Raw genomic sequence first — 19,372 nt, 5'->3', positions numbered from 1 at the left:
CTCAAGAGTCATAATAGTTTTCGTTTCGTTCATCTCGTACCGATTTAATAGGCAGTATAATTTTTAATGACCGGAATAATTTGTCGGCTCCATTGTTATGACAATTCATCGCCGCATTGAGAGGAAGTGACACGACTTGATGGTGACTTCATGGAGTACATAATGTCGTTGGGTCACCAGGGAGTGCAGAAGAAATTGGGAGACTGCAGGAGCTCACCAACGAAAAAACTGCGCTCCTTTACGACTCTTATCCTCATCGCGGTTCCCTGCACATCTCAACATCGACGTAAAGTCACTGGGTATTCTCGTAAGTGTCATCCCAAAGTGCCCCCAGGAGGTGTACGAACAACTCTCGCACGAAATACTTCTCATTCGTCGACGGCATCTGATGTCACAGGCCTTGTCAATTAAATATGAATAATCGCTGCGGGATGAGAGGGGGAAAGGGGGAGAAGGAGACGATGAACAGCCCGAGGGGAAGAAAGTGTCGGCTCAGTGGGAGTTGTTTTCGACGAGGAAATGATTTTTCCCGGGGATGGTGCATCATTCATTGGTGTTTCAGTCCTAGTGAGATCGTTTGTAAATGTCCAAGGACTAGCGCACACCAAGATACTTCACGAAATGGTGGCTGACGGGAGGAGAGAAACGACGTCTGACACCCAAGAATTCAGTAAGAAACAAAAATAAAAAATTGCCCATAGTGAAGGTAAAAGGGAATGTGAAGCACCACATGGATATGCGATGGTATATACTCACATACAAGTATCTAATGTACGTGGAAAGAAAGAAGAACGTGTATTCTATACATTTCACCAAGAAATAGTATGAGTTGCAGTTGAAATACTTTATTTGTGAGTATTTCGTGAATGTACACGTACCAAGAAGAAAGAATGACAGTGACGAGGTGTGGCGTTGAAACGTACACAATTGCCAATTCCTCGGGATAGACGATAGAGTGAGATCGAATTCGGATGAAGGTGGCGTTGATTTCTTTGATATTACGAGTGATTGTTGGAAGTTATTGCTCGGCTTCACAATCGATCTATTCCAAGATGAGAAATGATGCCATGTAATTCCACGATTGTTGCAACACTCACCACCCTTCATCATTTCGCCTCCTCCTCCCCCCACCCAACCGCCGATGTATCATCATTTTTTCCCCCTCTGTACCTGCGAAATATATTTCTCAAATCTTACGAACAAACCCTCCATAATTTTCCCCCATTGTGTCCCAGCATACAAGTAAAATAAATGCTATAAGATTATTGTGACATCCGATAAATATTTATCAACTCGCGATTTAATTTCTGACCCAAAATATTTGGTAAATGAGAGGGGCTTCTTGTGGGACTCATGAATTTACCCGATAGTACTTCAACGGAGGGAAATTCAATTCTTCATTTGTTCAAATGTAATTCTGGATATTCGACTCGGTGAACCTTTGGCCGGACAACCCCCGCCAATTTTCTAGGGGGTGGTTTTCCGCAAATGACTGAAATTTACGCTCGAAGATTACGATAATATCCGACTAATATTTATACATCCGCGATGTTCAATTTGTGCCACAAAGTATTCCACAAACGGGATGGTATCTGGGGGTGTAGAAGGGGTGGGTGGAAAAGGGGCACTGCAAGCGACACGATTGTTGCACGCTCCAATGATTCGCACTCGTCCGCTCGAATTCCATTGGTTTTGCGTGTACCGTGGAAAATTCACTCGCACCACTGCATTGCCAACCTCCATATTCCCTTTCTCGTACTCATCCCTCTTGTCCTCTTTTTCCTTCCGCCCCCCTGGTTCACGACAACCGCTAGCTTTTCACTGCATTTTATCGCCCTTCTCACCCCACACCCCCCCATCACTCTATTGTTATCTCTCACTCTTGATTCTCTTCGTCTCTCAACCTCGACTTTACCCAACATTCGTACGCACTCTGGATTCACTAGCATTTATGCGACGCTTGTGAGTGTAAATATACAATTGCCAAGGGAATACACAGGATGGCGATACACAGGGGTAGGGGTGAGGTATGCCATGGGAAGTATGGTTGGTCGATGGAATGGCGGTGGAGATAGAGAAGTTACGCCAGTGTATATACCACATTCACCAGTAGAATCATCCAGTAGAACTGGCCAGTGGATTTTCGAGTATGGTCGGGTTATATACTGAGCCTCACCCCTTCCCTCGTACCGTCACCATGTGCCAAGCCGAGAGTCAATTCAATCAATTGACCCGGTACCTGTACCGTATCTATTTGCATTTACTGGCCGATTCGACGAAATCCACTGCTCGATATAAAGCGGAAATTAATGTGTTAGTTCCGTAATTGCTAATTAAAAACTCTACTCGACTGACAAAACTTTGCGTACTTGTTGTACATGGAGTGACGGGGGGATGGGGTATATCCGGTGTTATTGACACTGCGACGCGCGTCGACACTCAACAACTTTCAGTCATTTTTTTTTTTTTATCACCGACTCCATCCCCTTCCGCCGGCAGATAAATGTCCTGATGCTCGATAATTTCATTCTATTGGATCCCAGTTGCTGCAACAAATGAAGCTTAAAATTCATGAATTCAGTTATTAAGTGAGATAAATAACAAGTGGCATTAAATCCTGTGGGTGGAGGAATCCCTTCTTCATTTTTGTTCGCCTCTTCTACTCTACTATTTTGCCCGGACAAACGGGAAATACTTGTTAAAAATTCATTGGCAAGACCATTCGACTTTCTACGAAGAAGTTGAAACGCAATCGACTTTGTGATCGCCCTCCATTCCAACTCCCTCTCAACCCCACTGCTCACTACCGAACCGGCCTGATCGTCGTCACGAAAGTTATTGGCTCTGCAACTGCTTCAAACCACTTTCCGATCCGATTACGCGGTCTTCCTCATCGTTCCTATTCTCGAAATACCGGAAGCAAATCGCGAAGGAGAATTTCCACATCGGTCGCAGTTTCGATTCGTTCCTGGGTAGCGCGGTGTCTTCCATTCCGGGTGGTTGTCGTCTTATCCCCACGGAAGAAGCGACCGAGAAAACTAGAAGAATGGCCTTGAGCCAATGGGAGGGGACTACCTACCAATCTTACGTTACAGGAAAAATAACTCATTCGGGGAAAATCACGGTCTGCAAAACAGGAATTGTCGGAGCGAACAAACAATACTGGGGATTTAATAGCGAGAATGAAAGCTCGAGGGGATGGTACTGTCAGGTATTTATATTATTGTAGTATTTTCCATCTGGTATTGATTACAAAGATGAGATCCCCGGATTCAGAAGTTTTTCAGTTACAATGTGGCTAAAAAATAGGCTGAATTATCTGAAAAAGTCTGAATTCTTCGATTTTTTGGCAGTTGAATTCCAGTTGAAGCCAAAACCGCGGCCCACACCCTTCACTCTCGTCTTTCAAACAGCGAAATTGAAGAATAGGTTCTCCATCCCAATTAAATACCCATCATTCAACCTAATGATGGTCCATTACCGTTACAAAACGCCATTCCCTTGATTACAATATGATGAACGAATGAGAACCTCATTTTATCATCATTATCCCCCACGTCACGTTGGCCTCCCCCATCATTGAATGGTGATTTTCACCCAATTTTGGAATCGGGTCTTTCGGCCTCCGGTCCCTATCCCTAGCGGTGAGATAGATTAAAATCATCGGGGCGTATATCGTACTGAACAACGTGCTACACGCACGTATTTGTCCTCCTTCCTCCCACTTGTCCTCCAGTCGCCAATCTCCCCGTGTACCAGGGTAGATTCATTCCGTGCAGTTAAATAGTGAGCGAGAGAGAGACCGGTTAGGGGGTTTGGAATTGGTGGTGCGAATGAAAATATGAAGCGAAGCGGCAGTGCCGTGGCCCGGAGAAAATTGCGCTTGTTCACTCGGTACCTTTCGAAATCGTTCGAAAATGCAAAATACCGAAAGGGTGAGGAGGAATTGACGGGAAAATGGAGAGGGAGAGAGAAAGAAGAAACAGCCGCAGAGACCCGACCAACAAAGCGTATACAACTAACCTCCAATATAATGCAGATGGAGCCTCATTGTTGTCCTGATTCCATCGAATCGATGGAAAAAAAAAAAACTGATGAGAGAGGAAAAATCAATTTCGTCGATTTTACAAAATGTGAAACACTGGGATTACCTCGATTATTTAATACGGCAGAAATGAGGTTGAGGGAGGGGAGTTTATTGCATTGGACTCTTGCAAATTGACATGACGGAAGTGGAAAAGCACATGGTGTATTTAACATTTTTTGCGTTGCCGAAAATAATCCCGAGTAAAGCTGACATTTTGGGGGAACGGCTTGGACGGTTCCTTTAATTGGAAAGGAGTGAATTGCAAAAATAATTTGAAGGCAAAATTCTTGAAAAAAAAACTTCTGGGCTCAGTGTATGATAAATTATTTTTGTAAATCACGAAATTATCTTTAAAAAAAATATCTGCAGATATATTCTTGTCTAAAGTAGCAAGATCTACTGCACAACAATATAATGCTGTGTAGAATAGAGTAGAATGCGAATGGAAAAGTTCATTGCGTTAAACTCCTCCAAATCGACATGATGGATGTGGCAAAACGCATTGGGCCAGAGGTAAGAAATAAGATGACTGGCGTCTCAAGCGGGTTCTATTTTATTTCCGTATGTTCTTACCCAACGTGATCGATCGCACTGGGATCCCTGTTGGTCTGCCAGGTCACGTGTTACACTCGTTGAGCCCTCGACCGAGTTAATTTGTCGGCGGGTGAAAGGGCTGGGCTCGACGTACTTTCTTTGTACGGATGCCAAAAGTCCTCGCTCGATCACCCCGGCTGGCTTTCGACTCACCCCCTCGCAGCATCACCTCCAAACTCATTCCACCCTCAACCTCCACCCAACCCGATCCTCATCCTCCTCCTTCATCGTGTACCGGAACTTTTAATCTTTCGCGAGACGCCACTGCGCACCCATCCCCAACGATGTTGTACGCCATCTGGCTGGGAGCTGGACACCTGATGAAATTTTGGATTAACCGGGCTTCCACGGGGATTTTCTTGACACGAGGTGACTTATTGGTTGGCTTTATGGAGATAACGGAATGATGAGTTAGAGATGAACATGAGAATTCCGAAGACGTCAGCGCGTCTCTCGGGCCACGCGGAGTTCGGCCGACGATTCACGAGAAAAGGGATTTTTCTACTGAACCAACATTTTTGCATAATCTCACTGCACGGAAAATCCTCGCAATTCCCTCCAAGCGTTATATTAACAAACAATAATTCATCACAATGCACAATGCACCCCACCAAGGCATTTCCGATCCGTCGTATTTTTACAAATTTCCCCTCCGCCATCATCTTTGTCCTCCACCCCCGGTTTTATCTCTTCACTCTCCCCCTGCACAAAGGAATACGGGTCTCGCCTACTCGTTATGGGACTTTCATCCTTCCACGCCACTCGTTACTGTGCAGATTCAGAAAAAAAAAAGTAAATACGAAGAAAACCCCTCCGAGGTTTCCCGCGGGTTGATATCTGTCGTTGGTGAAAGCTGTCTAGTCGTATGAAATACACTCAAATATCGAATGCCTGGCACTTCCATTTATTCATTCCCCGCATTAATTTTCCATTTTCATCGTCACACTTGTTTCTCAATACAATAATCATCATCACCCATTGTGAACAACATTCTAAAGCATGAATATTTTCAATATCAAATGTGTATCACGTGACAAGTTTCAATTAATTCAGAGGGAGTGAAAAGTTTATAATGTGACTCCGGTTATATTGCCATCGTTGAATGGGTGAGCAATTACCTGACGATTGGATATAGGTGTGGTGAGCATCATTGACGCACACATTCACCATTTTCCCCCTATTCTCCTCACCCTTCAGCAGCCCCTATATCATCACCACTCATCCGGGAGTTCATCCTCCTCCTCCTCCTCCTCCCCCCCTCCTTTCTGCCCACCACCTCATCCCCTTTTCTCGATTAGCTTCACCGTAAATGGCGCCATCGACCGGATCCCCGTAAACTATTTATATCGTGCATAAATTTTCCCCCAATTTTCACTCATCTCTGCACCAACCCCCTTTCGTCACTCCCACCCATCCACTTCATCACGTGTGCCAGTAAATTTGCAAATTTGGTAAACGTTTCGTACTTGCTCAAACTTTTGAATGATCCTAACATTTACCCTGCATCGGGCATTCTCGTTGAATCACATTTCAATTATCAACATTAATTATTGAATTTTATGGCGGATGTACCTACGTCATACACTGCATTCGCGCACTTTGATGGGTTTTGTTTTCGGTTAGAATGTTGAAGAATATTTTGATTATGTATTTTATAGCTGCGGCGGGTGTTGTGTGTCACACCTGCTGTTAACAGAGTTTTTTTATTCATCATGTAAACCGGTGGAAAATTTAATTTCATTGCGGGGAAGGGGGAAAGGGTGGGCTTTGATGGTTGCCGGAGGGAAGGAGATGACTGTGTTAGAAATTGCGTGGAATGCAGCACATCAAAAAAAAAGTATGAATTATAATTCTCCCTTATTGCTATTAAGAGGTTATTTCACACATCCAGAGAGGAATTTTTAATAACAATTACGTAATATTCCGAAAGCAATTCGTACCGGATCAGTAATATTTTTTCACTGAATTATTTATCGCTCCTTGATTACCAATCGTGTGGTATAATTTGTCCTGATTTTCTGAATAATATTTATTCAACTTTTCTCTTCGCATACAGCATTCGTTACCCTCTGAAAAATTCAAACAATCGACGTTGCTCAGTGATCGGCTTTAACCAAACGAATTAAACATTCAAATGAAAATTATTAATAGGCGTTGAATTTAACGCCTCACCCCTTTACCCCAGAGCGATTGTACCTCGAAGCGTCAAATTGTACCACTAGGATACCTGCATAAATAACAAAATCACAAATGAAATTACTGATAGGAGTGGGGAAAACCGAGGGGGTATAATGTAAATGAACCAAGTTACGGAATGTAATTGTCCAACGGCCCTTGCCACTGATGAAATCGTTAGCTATTTTGGAGTGTCGCCCAGTTGTTGATCCCAACGGAGTTACAGCTATGGTCGTGGTAATTAGGTACTGATCAGCCATAGAGGAGAGCTCCCCACCTCCTCCTACCCCTCCCCCATCTCCTGTTGGTGGCAAAACAATAGCCGGAAATGCTTGTATCGCTGTGTTTATGGAAATCTCCGTTGAAAGAGGGATACAGGGGTGGGGGTGAATGGGGATGGGAATATGTGCCCCGGAGGCCGCGTTAGTACTGTGATAACGCTTGCAAATCGCATTACACTTGTGTCCATGGGGGACTCCCTGCCAACATAACAGCAATGAGGCAGTGAACGGTGTATGTACTGCCAACACCTCCTGAAATTTAACCAAACGTGACACTGAGACCCAGTCACAACTCCTTCCCAGCGAGAGAGACCTCCCACTACCTCATCCACGGGTTATCCCCACGACCAAAATCCCACCAATACCCTCTCCCCGGTGACCCGTGAATGTGGCAAGACCGAGTCCTTTACGTCAGACAGTCTCTGACGATAATCACCGACGATGCCGGCATCCGTTGACGTGACGAGTGAAGCCCATGGTGGGCTACATGACGCGACACGGACCCGGTGAGTTTACGGTGTAAACAAGCTCAGCGTGTCGACATGATGCATCATTAGGATGTTGAAGGTATATATAAACGGGGTGGACTTTCAGCTGCATGAAGATGGACCACGGATATGTGGCTTTTATATTTCGGTGTTGGGGGAGACGGTGACATGGAATGTGGTGAAATAGGGGTGGGAGGTGCACGAGACGAGAATTTGGGATTTCTCGACGGGATCTCGAGAAAAAAAAAAACAGAAAAATTGTTCCGGTCACGTATGGGGCGACTGCGTCTCGTCTCTTGGGTGAAATCTACGTTTTCGTCCCGTTTCCGTCTGATGGGAATTATTATTTAAATATTCCGTATCGCTGGAGTAACGTCTCACCTCATGTCTTCGTCTAATCAGCGTAAAAATTGTTGTTCATTAATATCTCCATTCTCATCAAACATCCCTCTGTTTGAAAAATAATCTTCTTGATAACATTCATTTAATCCAACTACTCCTGAAATTTTTCCCACCCCCGACTGAATAATACGACCCTCTTCCGGAAATTCCAAGCGCATACAAGAGTTTTCTCTCCTGTAATATAACCCCTTTCCCGCTAACGAGAAAGGCATTGGATGTGCGGGTAAGGGTTGACTTGGCCCATGATTCCCTCATCTGAGTCAGACAGTGGAGGGCGAGTGGGTGCCACACACCATGGAACCCGTACACGGGTTAAAGGCGAGAGGAGATAGGAGTCACATACCACATTGGTACGCCCCCAGAACCCCACCCTCTCCATTAGCGATTCACACATGACGGTTCCATAATCCCTACACCCTTTCACCCTTCCACCCCACCCATTGCAATTTGACTCACCGTAATTTCATTAAAATCATCAGTACTCACTCTGAACTTGAAAAAAAAAAATTCCGCTTTCGAACTTCTCAAAAAGTCATTACAATGAATGCATCGTTGGAGGGTAGTGAACCCACTCGACACATACATGTGGTGCAAATGAACGCAACGAGGAAATTTCCGTCGATAGTCGTACTCGTTCATGTGAAAATTTAAACCCCGTTCCCCATGGGCGCAATCTGCTCGTGATAAACCCCAGGTTTCAGTATCACTATGCGCACGACCGAAGACGATTACAGGTTTGCCAAAACGACGTTGCATCGATATATGCCGTTATCGAAGCGACACCGCTTGCTACACAGCGACGACGATACTTGGACCTAGTACCAGAAATCACTTTCAGTTACACACGCGCATATAGTTTAACACGTCGATTGATCTTTATGATACATGCCATGTACAGTTATATGGAACCTAGTGGCTGATGCATCGTGAACATGCATTTACAAGGGGGCGGAAGGGGGAGAAGAGAAGGGGATTTTGAGAAAACGCACGTGTTCAGCAGACATTAAACTTTCAAAAATGCAAATATTCGAGAGCATTCGCAGAGCTGTGACAACTTTTCCTCCCGAATTGTCAGTATTATCATACTTTCTAGTGCTTCTGCATGAGAGCATTGAAATTGTTGTATTTTTAGGGTTTCTAATTTAGCTTGAAAGGGGGTAGAATGGCCTGAGAAGTAATATTGCCAAGTCTGATGCTCAGGGGGTTAGAAATTACTTAAAATTTCCGTTGCAATTTCATTTGCATTCAAATTTTCGGGGATTCAAGTTTCATTTAACACGAAAACGTTTAGGACATTTCTAAATTTGTTGGTTTTCATATGTTAATAAGAATTTGAATTAAAACTCGTGAGAAACTTATTTTCTCTCGATTTTCTCAATTAAAATATCAGTAAAATTCATGATTCAAAGAAGCGCATGGACATTTTCGAAAAGCAGAGTCAGTATTATCACACTCTGAATGCAGATCTCCTCGTTACCCTTCCATCCTGCAACCATTACCACCATTTTTTCCCCCTGTTTACCCCCTATTTTTTCCCTCACAATCTCTCCGTTCCTTCTCTCTTCCAATATTCACCACATTTTCCTTCAAAAATTTTCCCGAAGCAATCCACAACCGCAGAATCGCAACTCGTCCCCGCTTCTCCACGCATTCCCCAATGATTCCCCCTTTCATTCCCAATATCTTTATTTATTTATTCCAGTGCCTCACTCGGCGTCCTCCCCAACCCCCTTCTCTCACCTCCCTAGAAATGGGTAACGCAACGATTCGAAATCTTTTTGCCCACAGTAGCCATTTCCCCTGTGTAAACAGGAAGCACAGCAACACACAGATACACACCCACTTATTCCAAATCCCCTCCCTCTCACCCTCTCATTTTTTTTTCTCTTCCTTTTCGTTACCCCGTGCTTTACTTCCCTACGTACCTACGTACTCGGGGAATGCAAACCCCTCGTATCTGCATGTCTACCCGCGCTTCCGGTGCACTTGCCACCCCTCTCCCACCCCCTTCCCTCGCTCCATCTGCATTCGCATCTGCATCTGCATCTGTACCCATCCAACCCCCCCCCATCCCCCTTGATACTCACTCCCCTCCCACTCCTTCGGCGCTTCTCGCGTAATTATTTCTATCCACGATTGTAATGCAAATTTTTGCAGTTTTGCAAACCCGTCCCTTCTCTCCCTCTCCACCCCTCCACCACTTCATTGTCCCGTTTGGTGTTCCTCTCCTTCCTCACGCTCTTTCCGCATTTCATTCGCGTTTTATTGTTGCGACACCCGGTCCATTTTTTCTCCTCGTCCTCACCGCTCATTCCATTCGCACATCTCGCTCCCTCTGTCCCTCATTTATCGTTATACTTTTTTTTTTTTTTCCCTCCCCCGTCGTTCATATAAAGTCGAGAGGGCTGCATAGGGGGCTGAGTCAAAAAATCCACGACGCATTTCAACGAGTAGACATTTTACCAACACTCTAACCCTCCTCTATCCTTTCACGCTTCATTTCATGATGTCCACGACCCCTCATTATTTTTTATAATTGTACATTTGCATGTGTCGTAGTGGTATCCAAATTGTATGGAATAATTTTCATTGTTCTCTTGCATTTGCGGATTACAGGGGGATATAAAAACATTAATTACGGGATGGTAGAAAGGGGAGTGAGGATGAAATTGGTGTAATTTATTCCATTAAGGAAGGAGAAGGGAATCCTGGCAGGCATCAATATCCTCGATTCGTGTTTTACCCGGGATAGTTTTCTTCTTTTTGTTGCTTTTCCCAGGGTGAGGGAGGGAGGGAGGGGGAGGGGTATGGGCCACCCTCACTTTTTGTAAAGCAATTTTCCAATGCAGCTCCCTGGAAAGTCACCTCTATACTTGATCCTGCATACGAATAGCGGGTTAAACTCTGTGTAACACGTAGGCCGAGAGGGGTTGAGAGGGGAGACAGTTTATCCGGGGAACATTTCCGCTTTTCCTATATTCAGAAATAGGAATTTTTTGGCGGAGGGACGATCGTCTCTTAGGTAGTTTATGGGCATTTATAAAGGCTTGGGGATTTTTCCGGGGTCATTTTGCCGGTGAGCGGAGGATTTTTCAATAACGTGTACGTGACACGCAGACTTCGGGTCATTTGAGGCAATGAGTTGAGTGGATATTGTGATTAGATCTTGTAGAAAATGAGCTTCGTGACACCATGATTTTCGAGGGTTATCTGCACTTTGGATAATTCATCTTGGTGCGTTGTTTCACCTTCTAATAATTATGGGGTCGATTTTGTATGCAGATGAAACCATTGCAATAATTCGATATTTTCATGAAAAATATTGGTAAGAAATATTTTTAAAAACATGAAAATATTTAATTTTAGTTATCACACACTAGCAGAAATTCTGGCCTGAGTCTGGCTATTTCTAGCGGCCGAATGCTGTAACGTATCTCACAGAATCCAGCGCTAAAACCATTTTTATATTCAATAAATTATCAATTTCATTTGATTACATCATTAAGAGTGAAATGTCCTCTGAGAATGGTGCACCGTGTCGCGAATAAACTCGATTAAATAATGAAGCACTTATCGTTAACAAGAAAACGAGACCAAAGACACATTTGCTCAATAGGAAGGATCCCGATGCAATGGAGAGACAAGGATAGAGGGATGAAAGCTATTCGAAATCACCGAGCGAACAAGATTGTCGTTATTCGAAGGGACTATATGCTTGGCTTCAAGCACCGTCTCTCGCCCGGATTGTTTATTCCCCCCTTACCTCTTTTGCCCCAACTCACTCACTCTTGACTCAATACAAACATTGCCAAGATAGTAGAAGTGTACAGAGTCGGAGTATTGTAACCGTTAGAGCTTTCGTTTCCGGCTAGTGGGGATGAGAACAAGACGTACAGTGGTACAGTCGTATCAGCCCCCTCTCGGTCGCTGTTGTCGTGGTGTTACACGCCAGTGCGCAAAATACCCGGGTGTCTTATTGTATGCGACGACCCATTTCGTGTACGATAGCGACTGAGTCTATTGCCCGCTGAATGACTGGACATTTTGATTTTTAGAAAATGAACAGAATTTTTCTGGAAAAATACACTTCCATTTTCGTGCAGCGAAAAAAATCATTATTTTACTCAACATTTTGCACTTGTCTTCAACCCTAGACTTTTTTTCCACTACTTCATTCCAATGGCGTTTAATATCGCAATAAGGAACGATCTAGTAAAACTAACTGAGCAAATATTTTCCTTCCATTCGCCGAACGAGTTGAAAGCGTCAAAAAACTTAATAGAGAAGAAGTTCGTCGCGTGGGTAAAGAGAAGAGGGATAAAGTGGAATAAATCAGTTAGCAATTTTGTAAGCGGTTATTTCTGGGCCACCTGAATAAACCAAATGACTCAAGAGTTGAACTACTAGTTGGTTTTGATTTCGAATAGCTGTTTCTCCTTTTTTTTTTACTTTTACAATTCTATAGAGGAAAGTCTGTGAGCCGTATGTTTGTCAGCCTCACGGCTTTCACTTTGGTTTTTCCCAGCGCACAATGACTCTTTTCAGAACGACAAATGGCGTCTCTAGTCAGTGAACATTATTTTTTCCTCGTTTCCTCTTCTGTTTCACTGTTTTCCTTTGCTCCTTGTTTTTTCTCCCCTTTTTTTTAAAGCGGGGATTGAGCTTTTTCGTTCCACTTATCACAACTGTATTCTTCCTCCACCGCTTGAAGATCAGCTTTAATTCTGGTCAAAGGTGTCCACTTTAATGTCGAATAGTTTCGGGGATTCATTGATTGTTTGGATATTTTTGAATAACCTATGATTTATACATTTTTTTTTTGTTTTTGTATCCTTTTTACGGTTTTGTTTTTCACGCTCTCCGGACATCTCATATTCCGTGACCTACTGCTGATCGGTTCACACGATAGACTAGTCGCATTGAAAAATATGCCAAGCTTGCACGTATGCAACCTCCGGCATCGCTCTGGTGTTGAAAAGTTTTTTTTTTTCGGTAGTGTATTTATTCACCGTGTTTTTATTTCAGTCGACCACTTTTTTTTCGAGCCCCAACGCACTGCATAATACATAAGACTAACGGTAGACTGACTCTCGACAATGATTTATCGTCGTATGAAATTTCCTATTTTTGGTTTGGGAGAAAAAAAAAAATTAGCGAAATTGAATTCACTGTTTTGGGGAGACAAAAAAAGCCAATTATTGCGCTTATTTTTGGAGCGTTTCACCGCATAAATGAATAATTGATCAATACATGAATAAATAAATAAATATGAGTTAGGTGTGTCATGAAATGTGACACCATATCCCGAAGCTATTTTTTTAATGGTGCCACCCTCGGGATCAGCATGATGATGCACGAATTATTCGCTTCAAGAAGTCGTCACCTCATTTATCTAATGGAATTATTGTCAATTAATGACAGATCACTTCCGTCACCCTCCCTACTAACGCTTAGGAATAATAATCCTTCAATCTTTCTCATCTCACACTGAGATAAATATTTTATATACTGACACATTTATCTCAATTGCACCAGTTTCATAATTAATCCGTCATTTTGACTAAATACTTATCTCCGCAAATCCTCTTAATTGTCCAGATGGAAAATTATTTGAAAAGCAACACACCCCGTGCTATTTTTTAATCACAGGACGTCCACAGATTCTTGAGACCAGATAAATAAGATTTACAATGTCAAATATCCAAGACGAATCACTTTCATTAGGAACGGTGGTGCAGCTAATGCCGGCATTGCGTGTCACCCACTTCATGCGCGTATTCCTCAGGTTTCATCTTACAAACCATTTACATTGATTCCAAAGAGACATAAATAAAGAATGAACGATGATTTTAAAGCAATGCACATGATTATGTTTAAATTAACGCAGCCAGTAGGAAAATAGTATCAGGAGTCTTCTGAATTATTCCCCCAGTGAGGTAAAGTCATTTTGATTCGTAATTTTTTATTTTTTATTTTACTATTCGCTTTGTGAATGCCACTGCTCAACGAAACGACAATTTCCGTTGTAGCTGGGTGAAACTAGTTGGAAATCTCACTCGCGTGTTCTCTCTGCTGTATGGCGAAGGGGGAGGAAAGAGGGTGACTTAACCAAGCGTGTGTCTGGCGGGATTTAACTTGAGGCTTCACTCTCTGCGCGACGTTGGGGTTTTGCAATTCTCTCCATGACAATTTCAAGACTTGAATTTTCTATGAAAATGAAGACAATACAATTAATAGTACAACATTGAATGAATACGGTATTATTCAAAAGCAACACACCCCAAAATCTGATGTCTAAATTTCAAATACATTTTGAAACGACATTATCAACTCAAATTTGTCAAATCACGTGTTCTTTACATTCACCCCTTCGATGACATTTTCAGAGTACCAGCACTATCATTGTTAACAACAAATTCTCTTCGGTTCGGTCACATTTACCCCGTATTGATATCATATTCTCGACTCCCACACAACTGAATTCCATCCACATCACTGTCACTCCATGAGATAAGAATTCATCTTTTTGTTTTCAACCCCGTTGAAGCACTCGCTGCACTACACATCGTAAACTACATACAATTTGATGCACTTCCCATGCAACAGTGGCATTAAGAACCCTCCCTGCATTACAGCTCGATTTACAGCCCTCTTGCACGCAGATCAGCACCAACCCCAGTGCCTGGCACGCTTCAAAAAACCAGGATGCATGAGAATTTCCCGGCGTCAAAAACATGATATCCCCCTTTCCACTTCATCCCCCCTCTCACCCCTTTCGGAAACATAACACGCGTCTCATAAACTCGAAAGCTGAGTAACTAGAAAGGAGACACCTCATCTTATTGTCGTACGACAAATCCGACACATGTTCGTAGGAGGCTCCATCGGTCTTCCTGCACCTCCTCAAATTGTCTACCTCAACCCCCGCCCGATCTCCTCCTTCCATAGCCACCCCCTTGCACCCCCACCGGCACGTACGTTAACCTAATACAAAGTTTCCATTCTGGGGTATGGGGGCAAAGGGGTTTTGCTCCTGGGGACACACAATGTTCATCCTACAGGGAAAAGGTGGTTGGGTACACCCTTTTCGACAAGGCACTTGGATTGTTCGCGAGGGAGCCGAACTCTCGTTATCCCTCGATAAACACAGGGGCACAGGGGCTCTACTCTTGGAACAAAACCGAGTGAAAGATATAAGACAGAGTACTCGGTCCCTGGCGCGCATATGGTAGGGATTTTCACTTGTTTCGGAGGTAGATTTTAACCGCACGGAGGGAAATTCTTTGAAAAGCGACTTATTATTGTAAACAAGAAAATTTTCTAGGAAAACTCTGGTCTTGAGCGGCATAAGTGACTCGCAATCCGCGCACGGGAAACACTTCCTGGGGGGTTGTAAAAAATTCATCGTATGGGGATGAGAAAATTATGATATTAATAATTTTTGCAGTTCTGCTCATGTTTGCCAACGGGTCGGTTGTGGGGTTAACCCATGAATATCTGTTTAAGAAAATTGTTCTTAGTGTGTAGAAGGGATTTGAAGTTACTGGGTAGGAAAAATGTTGGTGGAATTTTCGAGGAAAGTTGTTATTAAAGTGAGAAAATTCCCATTCAACACTGGGAAGAGGAAAATTATTGGAAAATCGTCACTTGATTTCTGTCAAGATATTCGTAGTTTAAGGGATAATTTGAATAAAAAAAAAAGGTATTGGCACGATAAATTGTTAATAATAAATTATCTCAGGATTCCCTTCCATCAATCTGATTTCCCTCCCCATTCGGCTGTGCACTTGCCTCCAATCGATACCTCGCAAACATATTCTAATTCCTTTTCCTCCGGAGCCAGGCATTCACACACTCGGTGAAACAGACACATATACGACATGTTGATACGGAGTATTTGCCAAGATATACTGATACATAGAGAGAAGGTTGAGTACTCGAGTTACATCAATGGTAATGCCGCCTGGCGTTGCCACTGCTGGGCGCATCGAGGTCTGACCTCCATCAAACCAATACCACTGGATGCAATGGTGTACGAAGTAGAAATCTTGTTTGAATTGGAGATGTAGGGTTTACCTCTTCAGTAGACTGGCAATAAATGGTATAGAGGAGACGTAAGCGTATAAGTAGCTTGCTCGGAGCATCTCAGCGCCGCCTGCCACCGACTTAATTTTCTTTTTTTTTTTCTTCCCCTGGTTCTCTCCCTCAGAATCAAAAATCCCCCCCCCCCCTGAAGACACTCATTTTCCATTGAGGGTGTGGGTAACGGGTCGCTGGGGCGGAGGGAGAGGAGGAGGATCGAACATATTGATCTTTCACTAGCACATGCATTCAATTCTGTGGAGAAGACGAGTGGGAGGATATTCATAAGGAAACGGTGGGACCACTGTCAACAACCTGTAGATCCCCAGCTAAATAGTTGGAAATTTCGTCTCAATATCATCTCGAATAACATAACGTGGTCAAAGTAATCTCTCCAATTACATCTCCATGAATTTTATCATGAGGAGGAGATTATCTGCAAACACGATTTCCTCGGTCTCGAGCTCTATACCCCGAAGATAAATAGGAATTATTATTCAGGATGAAAATTTGATTGCACTGAATTTTTCAAAAGAATGAAATACTTCATTAACAAGTTGATCTGTAGCCTTGAAAAAAATTGTCTGAATTATCGTTGGTAAATTCCAGGAATTTTTATCGTATCATAATTGCACTCAAATTTCAGAAAATCTCTTGGCATTGACACTTTCTCCCTGAAATTTTATTTCTACAACCACTGGTGGGTCTCCATATAAATCGTTGAAAATTGTGTCTCAGTATTGTCTTAAATACCATAACGTGGTTAAAATAATCCCACCAATTACATCCACATGAATGTTATCACGAGTACAGTAAAATTATCTGCAAACACGAGTCGGTGAATCTCGCGATTTATAGCCTGAATTTGATCCCTCTGGTAAATCATGTCTTTGCATGTTGTGTGGTATCAGTGGCCCATCTCTCCCAACCGTTAAGTTCCCATGAATACCTTTTCATCATAATCCCCACCCATCGAATAAATATGATCAAGTCTTGATACGGATTATCGAAATTTTCCCTGCACCGACTGGAGAATTCAAGGTTGACTACATCTGCAGCTGAGAAATTTATTCCAGTGTAATATTTTAGCTTCTGGGGGGATGATCCGGTGCATACATATACATACGTATACGGACCGCATTACAATTTTGTAGAGTTGAACCGGCGGATGAAGAGAGGGGAGGGGGGAGGCTTAAAGCAGCGCTGGAATTTTCGGAGGGTAGAAGAAGCCCTCGATTATCTCCGAGAGCCCAAATGGTTGTAATGGATGCGCTAAAAACTGAATGCACAGTTATGTTCGCCTAAATACCGCGGCTTTATCTGATATCTAGCTTTTTTCCCCGACGATCAAAGGGAATGCTTTCCTTCCCTCACGAAAGTACGAGCATTAAATATGAAAAACGAAAAGGGAAAGATAAACCTCATGGATTTATGCAACAAAAGGGCTAGAGGATCGTGGAAATCGCATGTAACGACAGCGATACGCCTCAACTGATAAACAAGTTCATCCAGGTTAATCAGGGTCAAGTGGGGTAAAACAGACCGGGCGAGAAAATGGTCAAATCCAGGTAAAAATGGTAGAACACGAATAAATAAATGAACAGCTAAATTCAGACGTTTTTTCCATGGAATTTGAGCTGAAAAATCATTTGTCCACATAGGCATACTCAAACGCTGAGGCAATTGCACATAAATGGACCTCGACCTAAAAACATTAATGAACTAAAAAAAAAACTGAGATATTATACGAAGAAACCATTCGATAGGGGAATCCAATGCTCGTCACTCCGTTAATTAAACGAAGTTGGGTATCTGGCTGCAGGTCGTAGCAATTAAATGTCGCCCTTTTCAGAGGCAACACACCACACAGCCTCTAACGACAGACGTACTTCACCATAACCCCATCCCCGTTTAGATTATCCAGTGCACCGTGACTCTTTGTCTGTTCTATAATTCAACTGCGGACTACATTTCCCTTTGTCCCCCGTCTTTTCCAAAGCAACAATTAGATTTGCCCGTTGGTTTATGAGATCTCCCACTTTCTCAACCCCTCGTACAATTTCTCCCTTGAACTTCCTGCCTCTCCTCTCCATCTTCCCAACTTTTTATTTTATTCTATTTTCTTTTCACGTATTTCACGTGTCTTAATTACGAGAAACATACGAGATAAGGACTTTCCAACAGTACTTTCTCACTTTTGGATAACAACACAAGTGCCCTCTTGCTTTGGACAAGTATCATCCAGGTTGTACATTCATATGAGCACCCTGGAATCCCCGGAAAACTCTTGCACGTACAATAACACTAGGAGTATGTACAAGCTCTCCCTCCATGTACGAGCAATGAACTGTGAAACGTTACCTCATACTGGCACCTCTCTTTCGCCAACACCTTCGAAAACTCCATCCCCTCACTCTCCCACCCATACCAACCCCGACCCCCTTATCCCCCCCCCTCTTTCTCCAATAACCGTACAAGTTTGAAGTGCACGCGAACACGTCAGTCTCAACTTGAAATTGAGTTGTCATCCACTCGTACAAAGTTACAGTGCCCTCATAATGTAGCCCACCGGAGTATTATGTGAAAACTATTAGTAATCGGAACTATAATAGATGGGATTATTAGTCAGCTTGAGGAATTGTCGATATTTATTGAAATGTCTCTGTATGCGACCGGAGTTCATCAGTGAATAAATTTCATTCAGCAATAAATTAGGCAATCGGGTTGTGCGGTCTTAATTTGGACCCTCAAGGACCGCGAGAAAGGGTCTTTTCTACACCCTTCCGATCAGATGTACGGTAGTACAACGTTCTCTCGTTCCCTTCACTTGGGCGTCGGTATTCATTAGAACGTCGCACTTTAGCTGAATGAAATTTGAAGCGATCATCAATCGATTGAACTGTCAGTCTTAATTCAAAATGAATGCGGGATCAAACTGGCGCTTGTAACTAGAGCCCATAACACGAATTTAGTTTAAATAAAAAAGAGAATGATGAAACATTAAGTGGATCAGTGGCAGGGTGGTTGCCAGTATCGTTTACGTAGAACGTCGGCGTAATATTCTTTTGATCGGAAATCCAATATTTTTCCCTGTTTCCCAGTCATTAGCTTCGCATCTCGACAGGGGCATTACAGTTATCCTTCTTGCCCACCCCCTCGTATCTTTCCCCAGTCGAGTTGCAGCGCTCTATGCTCCACTTTCGTTCATTCATCTCTATAGATATACCTTAAATTCCCTGATATATATATATATATCTATATAC

The 19,372-nt window shown here is 43.0% G+C and overlaps 1 protein-coding gene across 3 annotated transcripts in view; it reads left to right on the top strand.

The window, feature by feature from the left end:
* The window catches only part of LOC135163813 (beta-1-syntrophin), a 118,665-nt gene that overhangs the window by 79,563 nt on the left and 19,730 nt on the right, over window positions 1-19,372 (top strand). The window lies entirely within an intron of this gene.

The sequence above is a fragment of the Diachasmimorpha longicaudata genome, chromosome 6 (assembly GCF_034640455.1).
Source record: "Diachasmimorpha longicaudata isolate KC_UGA_2023 chromosome 6, iyDiaLong2, whole genome shotgun sequence".
NCBI lineage: Eukaryota > Metazoa > Arthropoda > Insecta > Hymenoptera > Braconidae > Diachasmimorpha > Diachasmimorpha longicaudata.
Note: the sequence above shows the minus strand (reverse complement) of the source record. Positions and strands in the feature narration are given on the sequence as shown.